Genomic DNA, 13,906 nt, shown 5'->3' on the forward strand with positions numbered 1-13,906 from the left:
TCACCCATTCACTCCCACCTCCCCTCCTCCTCCCCTTCTACCACCCCTAGTTCGTTTCCCAGAGTTAGCAGTCTTTACATTCTGTCTCCCTTTCTGATATTTCCCACACATTTCTTCTCCCTTCCCTTATATTCCCTTTCACTATTATTTATATTCCCCAAATGAATGAGAACATATAATGTTTGTCCTTCTCCGATTGACTTACTTCACTCAGCATAATACCCTCCAGTTCCATCCACGTTGAAGCAAATGGTGGGTATTTGTCATTTCTAATACTAGCTTCTCTAACAATTACTCGTGAAGATGCTGAATGTCTCAGATACGACAGAGCTTTTTCTCCCTCATGTGAAGTCCAACACAAATGTGCCTTATTATAACTCTCCTCTAGGTGGTAATCTGGGGACCAGACTCCTTCCATTTTGTAGCTCCTTCATCTTCCAACTTTATCATATTTTTCTGCATCAGGCCCACAGGATAGGGAAAGAGTATGGAGAAGACACACAACTTCCCAACCAACTAGTCCTCTAAGGGACGCATACCAGTTCCATTCATATTTCATTGGCAAGGACTAATCACATGACTCCACATAGATAGATTGATACAAGGGTTGGTGGGAAGTGTAGTTCCTGGCTGGTTTGCTTCTTTCCAGATATATTGCTCACCCCTAGCTTTCCAAAAATTCTGGTCATACCAATTCACTTTTACAAAAGACCTACATTCATACCTGTTTTTGCTAACTGAAAAAAAATCAGAAAATAATTTTCACTTTTATGAAAAAAGCTGTTGCCACACTAATGTAGGTCTTTCATAAAAGTGAAGTGGCTAATGCAAACTTTTGGAAAACAGGAGATACTCTTGGCTGTACGCTATTTTGGCTTAGCACAGTTTTCATAGGAAGTTTGGATGGAAGGGAAAACCTGTACTGTGCAAGGGGAAGCACAAGTAATTTGGTGTATAGTTCGTTATTTCTGTTATGCCATGATTAATTTAGCCAGAGCTGTGTAATGGGAATATGATGTGAGCCACATATGTCATTTTCAGTGTCAACTAGGGGATCTGGGAAGAGAGGGGCAGTAAATAGTTTGATTGCATTATTGTAAAATCTACCACAGGGTCCATTCTGTTCTCTTTCCCTACTAGTCTGAAGGGAGAGTAAGAAGAGCTGGTATGAAAAAGTAGAAGAAACTAGGGGGGCGGTACCTAATAAAAAAGGAGTTAAACAGGTTAAATTTATCAGACAAATGAAGTTTTTGAGAGCTTAATAACTTTTGGATTGGCATCTGGGTTGTACCAGAACACACCAGACTGCTTTTGGTAGGAAGAGTTATGTGAACTGAATTTATCAAGGATCTAGGGGAGGAGCTTCAGGAAGGGGGCAGTAAAGATTTAAATAAGGGGAGTAATAAACAGTTTGCAGTAAAACTAAGTTTTAAACCTAACCTCATTGTTCCTTTTTGCCTTGCATCAATGTAGATAGTCCCTATCAAACTTCTTTTCAAAATAGTTGCTGAGTTGTAACATGTTTTAACACTACAAATATTATATGACTTTCAGAATCAGGGGCAAGCCACTTCACATATTACATTGCACAAGAGTTCATCAGAAATAATTTATGGGACCAGTGAGCTGGTAGTAACAACCAAATCTTGTTTAGGAATTTGTCCTCCATCTCAGTAGGAAAACAGACATAAAGACAGTGACCAGAATGAGCCAAAAAGAATCTGCAGCATAAGCCTATTTAAAAACATTTTCTTCCAAACAGTATAAATCAATTCTGTTTGCGCCCTGTTGTTGACAAAGCCCTTAAAACAGTAAAAGTAAAGAAAGGACAGCACACACACACACACACACACACACACACACACACACACACAGCCTATCTCAGGGGATGGAAGAAAACAAGGAGGAAACAGGGCCAGGTAAGCATTATACATCGAATTTCATTTACAGTATTAAGCAACCCAAAGTCAGTTAAGAAAAGAGAAAACTCACCTGGTTTTGGGAGTCCTGGGTTATAAGGACTAATGTAGTTGCTGAAGGCATGACCAACACAATACAAACCATCTATACAAAAACTATGAGAAAAATCTGGGCCAACAGCATTGTCAAGGGATGAGAAAGCTATTTGTCCTACTTATTTCTAATTATCTAATTCTCACATTAGCATTTTAAAAAGAAAGCTGTATAGAAGGGCAGCTGGCAGTTTTCCCCAGAAGCAGTGTCCCTCCAAAAAAATGACAATACAGTGGGCACTTGGTCTAAGTCTGTATCAATACCTGAGTCCTTTTTTTTTTATTTGACTTTTTTTTTCTGGTTTCAGAATTAGTAGTCTAAAAACTACTATGAAGGTAGTTGCAATAGCAATAAAATAAATTTTAAAAAACTACCATGAATTTCAACAAGCCTCTCCATCTTCTGGTTTACAGGGAATACACATTTTAGAGAAGTGGTTCTCAAACCTGAGAGTGCTTCAGAATCTCTGGGAGGCGCTTGTCGAAACTATACTGAGCCACACCCCCAGAGGTTCTGATTCAGCTTTGAAGCAGAAGTTGTGTTTTTGTTTTTGTTTTTTTTATTTTTAATTCTTTTTAAATCTTTTTTTTAATTTTTATTTACTTATGATAGGCACACAGTGAGAGAGAGAGAGGCAGAGACACAGGCAGAGGGAGAAGCAGGCTCCATGCACCGGGAGCCCGACGTGGGATTCAATCCTCGATCTCCAGGATCGTGCCCTGGGCCAAAGGCAGGCGCTAAACCACTGCGCCACCCAGGGATCCCCTCCTTTTTTTTTAAAATTCAATTTGCCAACATATAGTATAACACCCAGTGCTCATCCCATCACCCAGTCACCCCACTCTCTCACCCACCTCCCCTTCTGCAACCCTGTTTATTTCCCAGAATTAGGAGTCTCTCATGGTTTGTCTCCCTCTCTAATTTTTCCCACTCAGTTCCCTTCCTTTCCCTTATAATCCCTTTTGCTGTTTCTTATATTCCATGTATGAGTGAAGCAGAAGTTTTAAGATCTAGTGCATGGTCCCACTCTTGTTCCTTTCCTTCTAATGTGATAGCAGTAATATGTCAGAGAGGGTCTGTTCCTTCAGGTCTGTTCCTTCAGCCTCGCTCCCAGACAGAAGCATCAAAGCTGACCCTTGATGGACTTGAAATGTAAGCAAGAAATAAACATTTGTTGTTATAAGCCACTCAGATTTGGGGATTGTTATTGGAGCATAATTTGTTATTACTAACACAGAATCCTTGTATTAAACATACTCAGCATTCAGTAGCAGATTTGGCTTTGCAAAGAAAAATAAAATAAATGGAAAGGTAGATAATAACCTATTTTTGTTAGCTTGTTTTGTGTGTGGGTGCATGTATATATACACAGCAAGAGCTATGTGACCTTGTGCAAGCGACTTAACCTCTCTGTCCACAAAGTGAATAGCAAATAGTGTGAAGGCCATCTGCTTGTGCTGTTAACCAATCAGTCTGAACAAAGATCACCTCGTTCAAAGATGATTCAAATAATATCTATCTCTACATAATAAAGTACACAAAAACTAATCACAGAAGGGAGAGAAGAGCATATTTATGAAAATTATTGACTACAGAATTCAAAAGGAAAAATTTATCACCAGATTAGCATCCTTTTGCAAGAAGTTAAGATGAAATGCAGTCAATAGGACAATTTGAGAGAGAGAGACGGAATGAAGCAAGGAAACTAAAATCTCAATAACAATTTAAGTAAAAACAGAAGCAAAAATAATGCTTTGGGAAACCTTATAAGTAATATTGAAAGCAAATTTGAGTTGTACAGAATGCCAAAAAAAAGGATAAAGAGACAAAAATGATAAAACAGAGGGATGCCTGGGTGGCCCAGCAGTTGAGCTGAACCTTTGGCTACAGTGTGATCCCAGAGTCCCGAGATCAAGTCCCGCATTGGGTTTCCTGCGTGGAGCCTGCTTCTCCCTCTGCCTCTGCCTCTTTCTCTCTGTATCTCTTATGAATGAATAAATAAAATCTTTTTTAAAAATGGTAAAACAGAGAACCACCACAGATAATTGCTCTTCCTAAAAGACCAGAACAAATAGAGCAGAAACAGTTCTTGAAGGTAGAAGAAAACCTTCCTGGACTGAAGCCATATATATGCAGATAAAAAGGTCTCACACCTCCTAATCAGGCAGATGGGACAATACGTGCAATGGAGTGGAAGCAAAAGCAGTTTTTGTCTTAAACTGCAACACTTCAGTACAGCCAGAACACTGAGTACAAGCGAGCAGAAGGCTAGAGAGGTGAAGTATGAACCAGATAATGAAAGGCCTTATATATTATGCTGAGGACTTTGGGAAGCAGGAAGCAATATCATGTATAAAGAGAGGAAAATGATCATTGCTGTGGGGCTTAAAGAGAGTGGTAAGAGTTGATAACAGCAATTATTGGAAATGAGAGAGGTCACATAGAAGAGGTACCAAGGTTCTAGCGGGTATCCATAAACTTGTAGTGACATCATTCTGTTATAGTTGTGTGACTTTTTCTTCCCAAGCAGTACTTGAAAATACAGATGTAGACATGGAAAATGCAGATAACTGGAGTGTTTAAAGGTGGTCGTTTGATCATTTTGATGTGTCAAAGGACAATTCCAGAGGTTCTGCTTACAAGAGTGATTGAAGTTAAAAGCCATGAACTTAAGTCAGGGAGAAGATTCAGGGGATGTGAGAACTCTCTGGTCTTTGAAGAACAAGTACACTGGGAATAAGGGAGAGATAGGACTGCAAGGATGAGGATGTGAGTCCAAATAGACAGAAATTGGACACTTAAGGTTTTAGAGATGGAGCAGTATAAAGTGATGAATGTCTAGATTTTCTAGAATATGTGCCTGGGAATGGGTGGATAAAGTAGAGGTGAAGTCATCTGGGTTGAGGAAATTAAGGAAACGTGGCTCAATCATGGGTGCTGGACTCCTTGGGATGATGGCTGTAATTCAATTCAGATGGAGAGGAAAATTCTAACGCAATCAGCTGACAGTGACACGGGAGGGTAAAAGATGATACGACCAGATGAGGTGGACTCTGAAAGAGAAATCTTGCAAGGGGTAAAAAAAAAAAAAATTAAAGTGTCAAGTGAGAAAGCTCCAAGAGTGAGGAGATAAGTACCTTTGGGGCAGATGGATGGAGTGGGGGAGGAGAGAAATCAAGAGAGCAAACGAAAATGAGTCAGTATTTTGAATTGGATGGTGGGGAGATGTTGGTACCGTTAACCTATTTGGGAGTTCTGGGGGGGGGGTTCGTTTTCTGGGTGGAAACTTAATTTGAGGCCATGAGAATGGTTAGAGATTGTGCAGGCAGGGAGAGGCTACAGAGGTACAGATGAAGGTGGGCTGGCTTTGGAAGGGCCTCGAGGCCCAAGGCAGGAGCTGGAAAGCTGGGGCTCATCTGCCCCGCCACCTTTGCCTACTGTGTGCAAGGCTGGAAGGCCCTGGGACCAAGCTCCTGGCGCTGGCTGAGGGATGGGCTCCAACCCCCTGGATCCCGGGTCCTGGAAAGCCTCGTGCATTGCTCCCCCCCGCCCCCCACGGCGGACTGGCAACAGACGGCGCATGCGCCCTGGACAGAGCGGCAGAGGTGGGAACGCCCGGCAGAGGGCGCAGGCGCTCTGGCCGGAGCAGCCCAGGCGGGGCACCCTCGCGGGGAAGGAGTTGAGAGCAGGGGTCGGTGGAAGAGCGGGCCAGCGCGAGCCGCGGTGAGTGGGCGGGTCCGGGGTGGGGGCGGGGCGAGGCGGTTCCGGAAGGAAGTGGTTCCGGGTCCCGTGGCCCGGCGGTGGTAGCTGTGGTGCCTCTGCTGTGGGAGGCGGCGGCCGTGTGAGGGGCGAGGCCCGAGGGGCTGGCGGCGGGGCGGCGGCGGCGGCGGCGGCGGCTGAGGGGCTGGCGGCGGCGGCAGTGACTTCCCGGCCGGGTGAGCGGTCCTGGGGGGCGGGCGGGGCGAGGAGGCCCCGGCCCTCAGGGAGGGCGTGTCCGTCGCCCGGGAGGGGCGGTCTTGGGGCGGCGGGGAGGGCTGTGGGGAGGATGCTCCGGCTGGTCTTGGACTCCCTGGGGGCCACTCCCCTCCCACCGCCCCAGGCCACTGGGACAGTGCCATCTCGGGCGCGGCGACCTGAGCACCTGCTGCCGTGGCCCTAATCCTTCCCCGTCGTCCGGCAGCCTGGGGCCCCGACGTTTCGGGGCGACTGTCATGGGGACAGGGGGTTGGTGTTGAGGGATGGTGCCCTTGTCCCTGAGGCGAACCGGGACGCCGAGCCTGAGAAACCCGAGCCGAGGAGACCCTGCTTTGTCCTCCGGAGGCTCTCCTGCCGCGCAGCGGCATCTTCTTCTGGTAGCGTCCAGAAGGAGTCGTGAAGGATGCTCTTTATCCTGCTTTACAAAGTAAAACTTGTGTTTTTAGAAACGTATCTTGAAAATTGCCGCATCTCCCTGTGCTCTTTCTAAGGTGTATTAGGAAACTGGGCCAGTCACTGTCAGGATTATCCTGTCGGTAAATCAGGAGGAAAAGAAACCTGAGAGAAACTTATTCTCCCAAATATTTTCCTGCCGGGGTCCTTTTTGAGCTGCCTCCTAGGTGATCGCTTTTCTTTTCTGTAACAAAGTAAAAACCACAGGTAGAAATCTTGAAGGTCTGTCAGACTTCTGGCCCAGCAACCTTTTTAGGATTTTCCTGAAAGAGACCTGGGATGAATGAGACTTTGGAAAGAAAAGATTTTGGTGGGGATTCATAATGAGTGCTTTATTTTTCAATAGTATTTTGTTATGATATAGCAATGTTTATTAAGGGTTATTTTTTAATGGTACTTTTAAAACGGCTACTAAAACGTTCTGTTGAAAGCCCCTGCTGTTGTTTCACAGCTCCCCCCTTTAAAGGTCTTTTTAGAAATATTTTATATAGAAACATTTAATAATACATTTATTAACAAAATTTCTAAAATAATGCAAAACCATATGAAGAAGATAGTTTCACCAGTCCAAGTAACCATTATGAATATGGTTACTGCATATATATCTCCATTCTCTTTTTGTGCAGATATGAATGTATGGATTTTTCTAAAGTGGATTCTCTTTTGTAACCATTTTTTTTCTGACTTCATAGCATGCCATTACATGGCTGTAATGATTTATTTAGTTGGTTATTCCATTTTCACTACTTAAATACATTATTGAAGAAATGTAAAATCTGCACACCCGTGATTACTTCTAGTGTACATTCCTAGATTATAGAATTGTTGGGTTTGTTTTTTTTTAAATGTAAATTGCTCAGTTTCCCTCTGGAAGGGATGTGCTATTTTGCACTCCCACCAACAATCTGTGAGTGTCTTTTTCTACACCCTAGCAAAAGGCAACATTTAAAGGATTTCTACAGGATCACTTTTGGGCCATTTATGTTCTCTCCAACCAAGTACCATTAGTATTCTCTAACTTACTTTTTAAAAAATTTATTGATAGCAATTCGGTTTCTCATCTTTTATTCCATTTTACTGGTTTAGTAAGGAAGTGTTATCCAGGTGAGGCAAAGGCATCATAGAGTGGACAAGAGATTAGAACTCAGGGGTTCCTTGAAATCCAGTATCTCTGATTCCTTGAACAAATCACTTATCTTTTCTAAGGGACAATTTCCTCAACTCTAGACTAGATATTATGGTGCATTTGCCTTACCTTTCTTACAGGGTGGTTATTTAAGGGTCGAATGGGATTTATGGGAGGTGCATTTAAACATACTTTGTCTTGTTGCCAATTATTGCCATATTGTAAAAATTTCAGAGCACAAAAGCATGTTGATTTTTTAAAGTAGATTTCTGAATTCATAAAAGCCATTCTGTGATACCTTTGCCCCACACTCTTTCACTTATTAAATTTGAAGGTTTTTTTACTTTTATTCTAGATTATATTCAGAATGCTCTCAGTTATGAAATTAGGTAAATGAATGGATGCATCTGCACAAATATTGAAAGAGCATATATTTAAAGACACTGTATATAAAGCTGAGGGGGACAAATATAAAGCTCAATAAAATATAATCTGTGAAATCGTGATAAATAAAACATAGTCTTTGTGCCCTACAGCTACAGAATGCTCAGGCAGCTAAAGCTGCTTTCCAAATTTAGACGGCAATTTTAGATGTGATGCAGGATGTCAACTATTCTCAAGTGTGCTAAAGTCCAATTCTGCTGACCGAGCATCTGCACAAATGACCAGGCAGTCTCTTCAGGGTCATCTTTCTGAAGGTAGGAATTGCGAGTTGGGGAAATGTTAGTATTTGAGTCTGAGAATCTGGATTCTGGTTTCAGGTCCTTCACTTGGGGCAGATTGGTTAACTTTTTTGAGGCTTTTTTTTTTTCCACCTATGAAATGGAGGTTAATTCCAACTTCCTTGAGGTTTGTTGTGAGGATTAAATGAGATATTATTTGCAAGACGCTTAGTGAATCAATAAAACTAGCACTCATGTTCATTCTTATCCACTGAAAACTTAGCATCTTGAGGAAAAAGAAACTAGTTCCTTTGCAACTTTGTGTGCCTCCCTCCTACTAGTCATTAGCACTTAGTAATGCTTGCTAAATTAACATAAAATAGGGTGACTGGGTGACGGGCGCTGAGGGGGGCGCACTTGATGGGATGAGCACTGGGTGTTATTCTATATTTTGGCAAATTGAACACCAATAAAAATAAATTTATTTTAAAAAATAAATTAGGGATCCCTGGGTGGCGCAGCGGTTTGGCACCTGCCTTTGGCCCAGGGCGCGATCCTGGAGACCCGGGATCGAATCCCACGTCGGGCTCCCGGTGCATGGAGCCCGCTTCTCCCTCTGCCTGTGTCTCTGCCTCTCTCTCTCTCTCTCTCTGTGACTATCATGAATAAATAAATAAAATCTTTAAAAAAAAACTGTGGAAAAAAATAAAATAAAAAAATAAATTAACATAAAATATGACTGCTGATAAAAACTCAGTATGGACCATTGAAGGTAATATGTAAATGTGGGATACTGAGAGAAATTGACTACGTTATTTGGAGTTTGCATTAAGGAATTAAAGGAAACAATTAATTGGACCTAGGTTCATCTCTACTATGTCTGTCATTCTATGTTATATCTCTGGTGCCAGGCACATAGTCCCTCCTTATCAACAATAAACCTCCTCCTTAGACTGCTGTTACCCAGCCACAACCCAGTTTCTTTTTCCTCTTCCAGTCAGCCTGTTAGGAGTTGGGTTTGTTTTGTTTTGTTTTTAAAGATTTTATTTTAAAATAATCTCTGTACCCAACATGGGGCTCGAACTTGCAACCCTGAGATCAAGAGTCACATGGTACACTGACTGAGCCAGTCAGGTGCCCCTAGAAGGACTCATTAATAATTGGCTTTCTTAAGTCTCCTTCCCTTCCACTTAGTTCTGTAGCCATGTGGATCTCTATGTAGCTTTTGCCATTAATCTCCTTTCTTGAAATATTCTTTAGTTTATGAGATTCTATGCTCTAGGGTTCTCTCCTTCCTCAAAGGATGTTTCTTCTCTATCTCCTTGGCTGGTTCGTCTTCCTTAAAAAGTTGATGTTCTTATAGGCTTGGTCCTTTTCATGATACACGAGGTGTGGAATGATTTATAGAGCATTGAGACTATCTGGTGTTTGAAGGTTTGGTGGAATTATCCTGTGAAACCATCTGGGCCTGATGCTTTTTCAAGGATATTTCCTTATTTCTTCTATGAAAATTGGTCTGTTTAAGCTTTCCTTTTTTTCTAGGCTGTAAAAACTAAAGTTTGTTACTTAATTTATTTTTTGGTTTCGGGAATAAATTCAGTGATTTATCACTTACATATAACACCCAGTGCTCATCACAAGTGCCTTCCTTAATACCCATGGCCCCTTTAACCCACCCCCCACCCACCTTTCTCCATCAACCCTCAGTTTGTTCTCTATTGTTAAGAGTCTCTTATGGTTTGCTTCCCTCTCTCTCTCCTTTTTCCCCCCTTCCTATATGTTCATCTATTTTGTTTCCTGAATTCTACATGTAAATGAAATTATATGGTATTTATCTTTCTCTAATTGACTTATTTTGCTTAGCTGTTTAAGCTTTCTGACTCTAATGGGGTAAATTTTGGTACTGTGTATTTTTCTAGCAAATTATCTCTTTCATCTGGGTTTTCAAATTTTGTAGGTAGAGAGCTACACAGTAATCTCTCATGATTTAAAATTTTTTCTTCTATTTCAATGGTTGGTTTCTCCCTCAGTCTGTCTTATTTTTGTATATTTGTTTTCCCCCCTTTTTTCTTAATCACATTATCTAGTGGTTTATATATTTTATTTTTTTCAAAAACTATAGAATTTTATATTATTACTTAGATCTAGTTTTCTATTCTCATCCTCCGTTTTTATCTTTATTATTTCCTTTCTTGTGTTTTCTTTTGGTTTACCTTGGTTTTTTTTTTTTTTTTAGGTTTTTTTAAGCCTTGGAAATGAACTTATTTGCATTATTTCATTTTTATTGATAAATATGTTTAGAGCAACAAATTTCCCTTTGATCATTGCTTTAAATGTATCCCAGAGAATGTGCTATGTAGTGTTCTTGTCATTATTTCTTTAAAAATCTATAATTTCAGTTATAAGATACTCAGTTATTTAATAGGAAGTTTTTAAATTCCTAGGTGGAAGAGCTTTTCTGTTATTTTTATTAGTAAATCCTGGCTTTATTACATTATGATCAGAGGATATTTGTAATATTTCTATTCATGGCAGTCACTGATGTTTTCTTTGTGATTTAATATGAGTACTTTTGGTGAATGTGACATGGGCACGAGAGACGAATGTGTATACTCTCTAGTATCAGAGCATAGAGTTTGATAAATATCCTTAAGATTTATTCTATTGATTATGCTGTTTAGTTCTTCTATCTCCTTATTTTTGGACCACTGAATTGTCTAATATACCACTAGGGGTGCATAAAGACTCCTGTTATTAGTGTGTTTATAACTGTCTCCTTGCATCTCAAGTAGTTTTTGTTTCATAAAGGTGGTTCCTATGTTATATTTATGTAAATATGTGTATTTTTGTATGTTCTGTCTAAATAATAGATTATGACTTTCAGCATTAAAATTTGTTGTTTTTGTCTTTGTTTTTTGGTCATGATGAATGCTTTGGGGTTTGAATTCTTTGCCTAATCCCAGAAATGCCACCCTGCTCTCCTTTTGTTACCAATTGCCTTTCATTTTTGGCCATCCTTTCATTTTTAATGTTTCAACATCACTTTGTTTTAGATGTGTCTTTTGTACAACTCCTTGACTTTAGTTTTATGAGCCAAATTGAAACTTTTTATTATAATAAACCTATTAGGTGAGTTAAGCCCATTCACATTTATTATTAGGACTGATATATTTGGCCTCAACTTTATCATAATATTTTGTTATATTTGCTATTTCTTTTCATTGCTGGCTATGAGGTATATTTTTTGCTCTTTTATTAAAAAAATTGGGGGGGTGGCATTTAGCAAGTTTTGTATTTTTGTTCTTATGGTTGACCTTTGTCCTTATACCTTTATAAATGCCCTTACTCCCCTGTTGGTTTATTTAATCTTTTGTGTGTGTGTGAAAAAAAATACATTGTATTCATGAAGTAAAAGTAGGTTAATGATATAGGAAATAGTGAGATTCTTTATCTACTTCTAGCTCCTCCTTATGGAAAACCTGACCGGGGGGTGGGGGGAGGGGAAAAAAAAAGAAAACCTGACCATAACACCTAGCCTCTGTATCCAAAAGCATAATCCATCCTCTGGTCTCCTCAGGTCTGGCTTCCTCTGATTTGCTGATCACCCTCTTGTTCTGTGGGCTCTGACTTGGTGCAGTTCTGGGCTTAGATTGTGGCTTCTTTGTTGCAAAGGCTTTCCTGGGGAATTCTTTACATTTGTAAATGCTAGGTTCCTATTTAGTACAAAATTTTTGTCAGTTGATATTTTCTTTTTTGGTAACATCTTTACTGAAATATAATTAACATACCACACAATTCACCCATTTAAAAGTGTACAATTCAGTGTTTTTTGGTATATTCAGAGTTGTGCATCCATTATCACACTCCAGTTTTAAAACATATTCATCATCCCCAAAAGAAACCCTGTGTCTGTTCCCCCAGGGCCCCACCACCCCACCACCCCACCCAGGCAACCACCAGTCTATTTTCTGTTTCTGTGGATTTGCCTATTCTGGACCTTTCATATAAATGGAATCATACAATATGTGGTCTTTTGTAACTGGCTTCCTTCCCTTAGCATAAGGATTTCAAGATTCATTCCTGTTTGACCATGTGTTAGTACTTCATTCCTTTTTATGGCCAAATAATGTTCAATTGTATGGGTATACACATTTTGTTTATTCATTTATCTCTAAATGGACAGTGGGACTGTTTCTACTTCTTAGCTGTTATGACTAATGCTGCTATGAATATTTATGTATAAGTTTTTGTATGGACATATATTTTTATTTCTCTTGGTTGTATATATAGGAGTGGAATTGCTGGATCATATAGTAACTCTGTTTAAATTTTTTTTAAAAGGTTTATTTAGTTAGTTTTTTTTTTAAAGATTTTATTTATTTATGAGAGACACACACACACACAGAGAGAGAGAGAGAGAGAGAGGCAGAGACACAGGCAGAGGGAGAAGCAGGCTCTATGCAGGGAGCCTGACATGGGACTCCATCCCGGGTCCCCAGGATCACGCCCTGGGCTGAAGGCAGCGCTAAACTGCTGAGCCACCAGGGCTGCCCTATTTAGTTTTTTTTTTTTTTAAAGATTTTTAAAATTTATATATTCATGACAGACACAGAGAGGGGTGGGGGCAGTCAGAGACACAGGCAGAGGGGGAAGCAGGTTCCATGCCAGGAGCCTGACATGGGACTTGATCCCGGGACTCCAGGACCATGCCCTGGCCCAAAGGCAGGCGCTAAACTGCTGAGCCACCCAGGGATCCCCTATTTATTTAGTTTTGAGAGAGAGAGAGAGAGAGAGAGAGCACGAGCGCATGAGTGGGAGGGGCAGAGGGAGAGAGAATCCCAAGCAAATTCCACACTGAGTGCAAAGCCTGATACGGGACTCCATCTCACGATCCTGAGCTCAAAACCTGAGCGGAAACCAAGAGTTGGATGTCCAACCAACTGCATCACCCAGGTGCCCTTGTTAAATCTTTTTTAAAGATGTTTTTAGATTTTATTTTTTTCCAATATTTTATTTATTTATTCATGAGACACAGAGAGAGAGGCAGAGACACAGGCAGAGGGAGAAGCAGGCTCCATGTAGGGAGCCCGATGCGGGACTTGATCCTGGGACTCCAGGATCACGCCTTGGGCTGAAGGCAGGCGCTAAACTGTTGAGCCACCCAGGGATCCCCTAGATTTTATTTATTTATTTGAGGGAGAGAGAGAGAGAGAGAGAGAGACAGCAAGCACACAAGTGGGAGGAGGAGCAGAGGGAGAGGGACAAGCAGGCTGTGCTGAGAGCGGAGCCCAACTCAGAGTTCTATCTTAAAACACTGAGATCATGATCTGAGCTGAAAGAGAGGTGGATGTTCAGCTGACTGGGCCACTGAGGCATCCCTCTGTGTTTAATTTTTAAAGGAACTGCCAGACTATTTTCCCAACCTGCCACATCATTTTATGTCCGCCCCCCCCCCCCCAGCAATGTATGAGGTTTTCTTTATCTCTTCATCCTTTCAACACTTGTTATAACCATCTAGTTAGTGTGAAGTGGTAGCTCATGATTTTGATTTGCATTTTCCTAATGATTAATGATGTTGAACATCTTTTTACATGTTTATTGGGCATCTGTATACCTTCTCTGGAGAAATGTTAATTCAGCTCCTTTGCCCATTTTTTAATTGGGTGGTCTTTTATTA

The 13,906-nt window shown here is 40.9% G+C and overlaps 1 protein-coding gene across 6 annotated transcripts in view; it reads left to right on the forward strand.

Moving 5' to 3' along the window:
- Positions 1 to 5,661: 5,661 nt before the first annotated feature.
- BCLAF3 (BCLAF1 and THRAP3 family member 3) overlaps positions 5,662 to 13,906 on the forward strand; it is a 59,457-nt gene continuing 51,212 nt past the window's right edge. For 5 of the 6 annotated variants that reach the window (XM_072817601.1, XM_072817599.1, XM_072817605.1 and 2 more), the window contains exons 1-2: positions 5,832 to 5,948; positions 8,104 to 8,265. The gene's annotated coding sequence lies outside the window, so the exon portion shown is untranslated. Of the gene's footprint in view, positions 5,737 to 5,831; positions 5,949 to 8,103; positions 8,266 to 13,906 lie in introns of those variants that run through there. The other variant, XM_072817600.1, reaches the window with a different exon arrangement.

This window comes from Canis lupus, chromosome X, assembly GCF_048164855.1.
Source record: "Canis lupus baileyi chromosome X, mCanLup2.hap1, whole genome shotgun sequence".
NCBI classification, from domain to species: domain Eukaryota; kingdom Metazoa; phylum Chordata; class Mammalia; order Carnivora; family Canidae; genus Canis; species Canis lupus.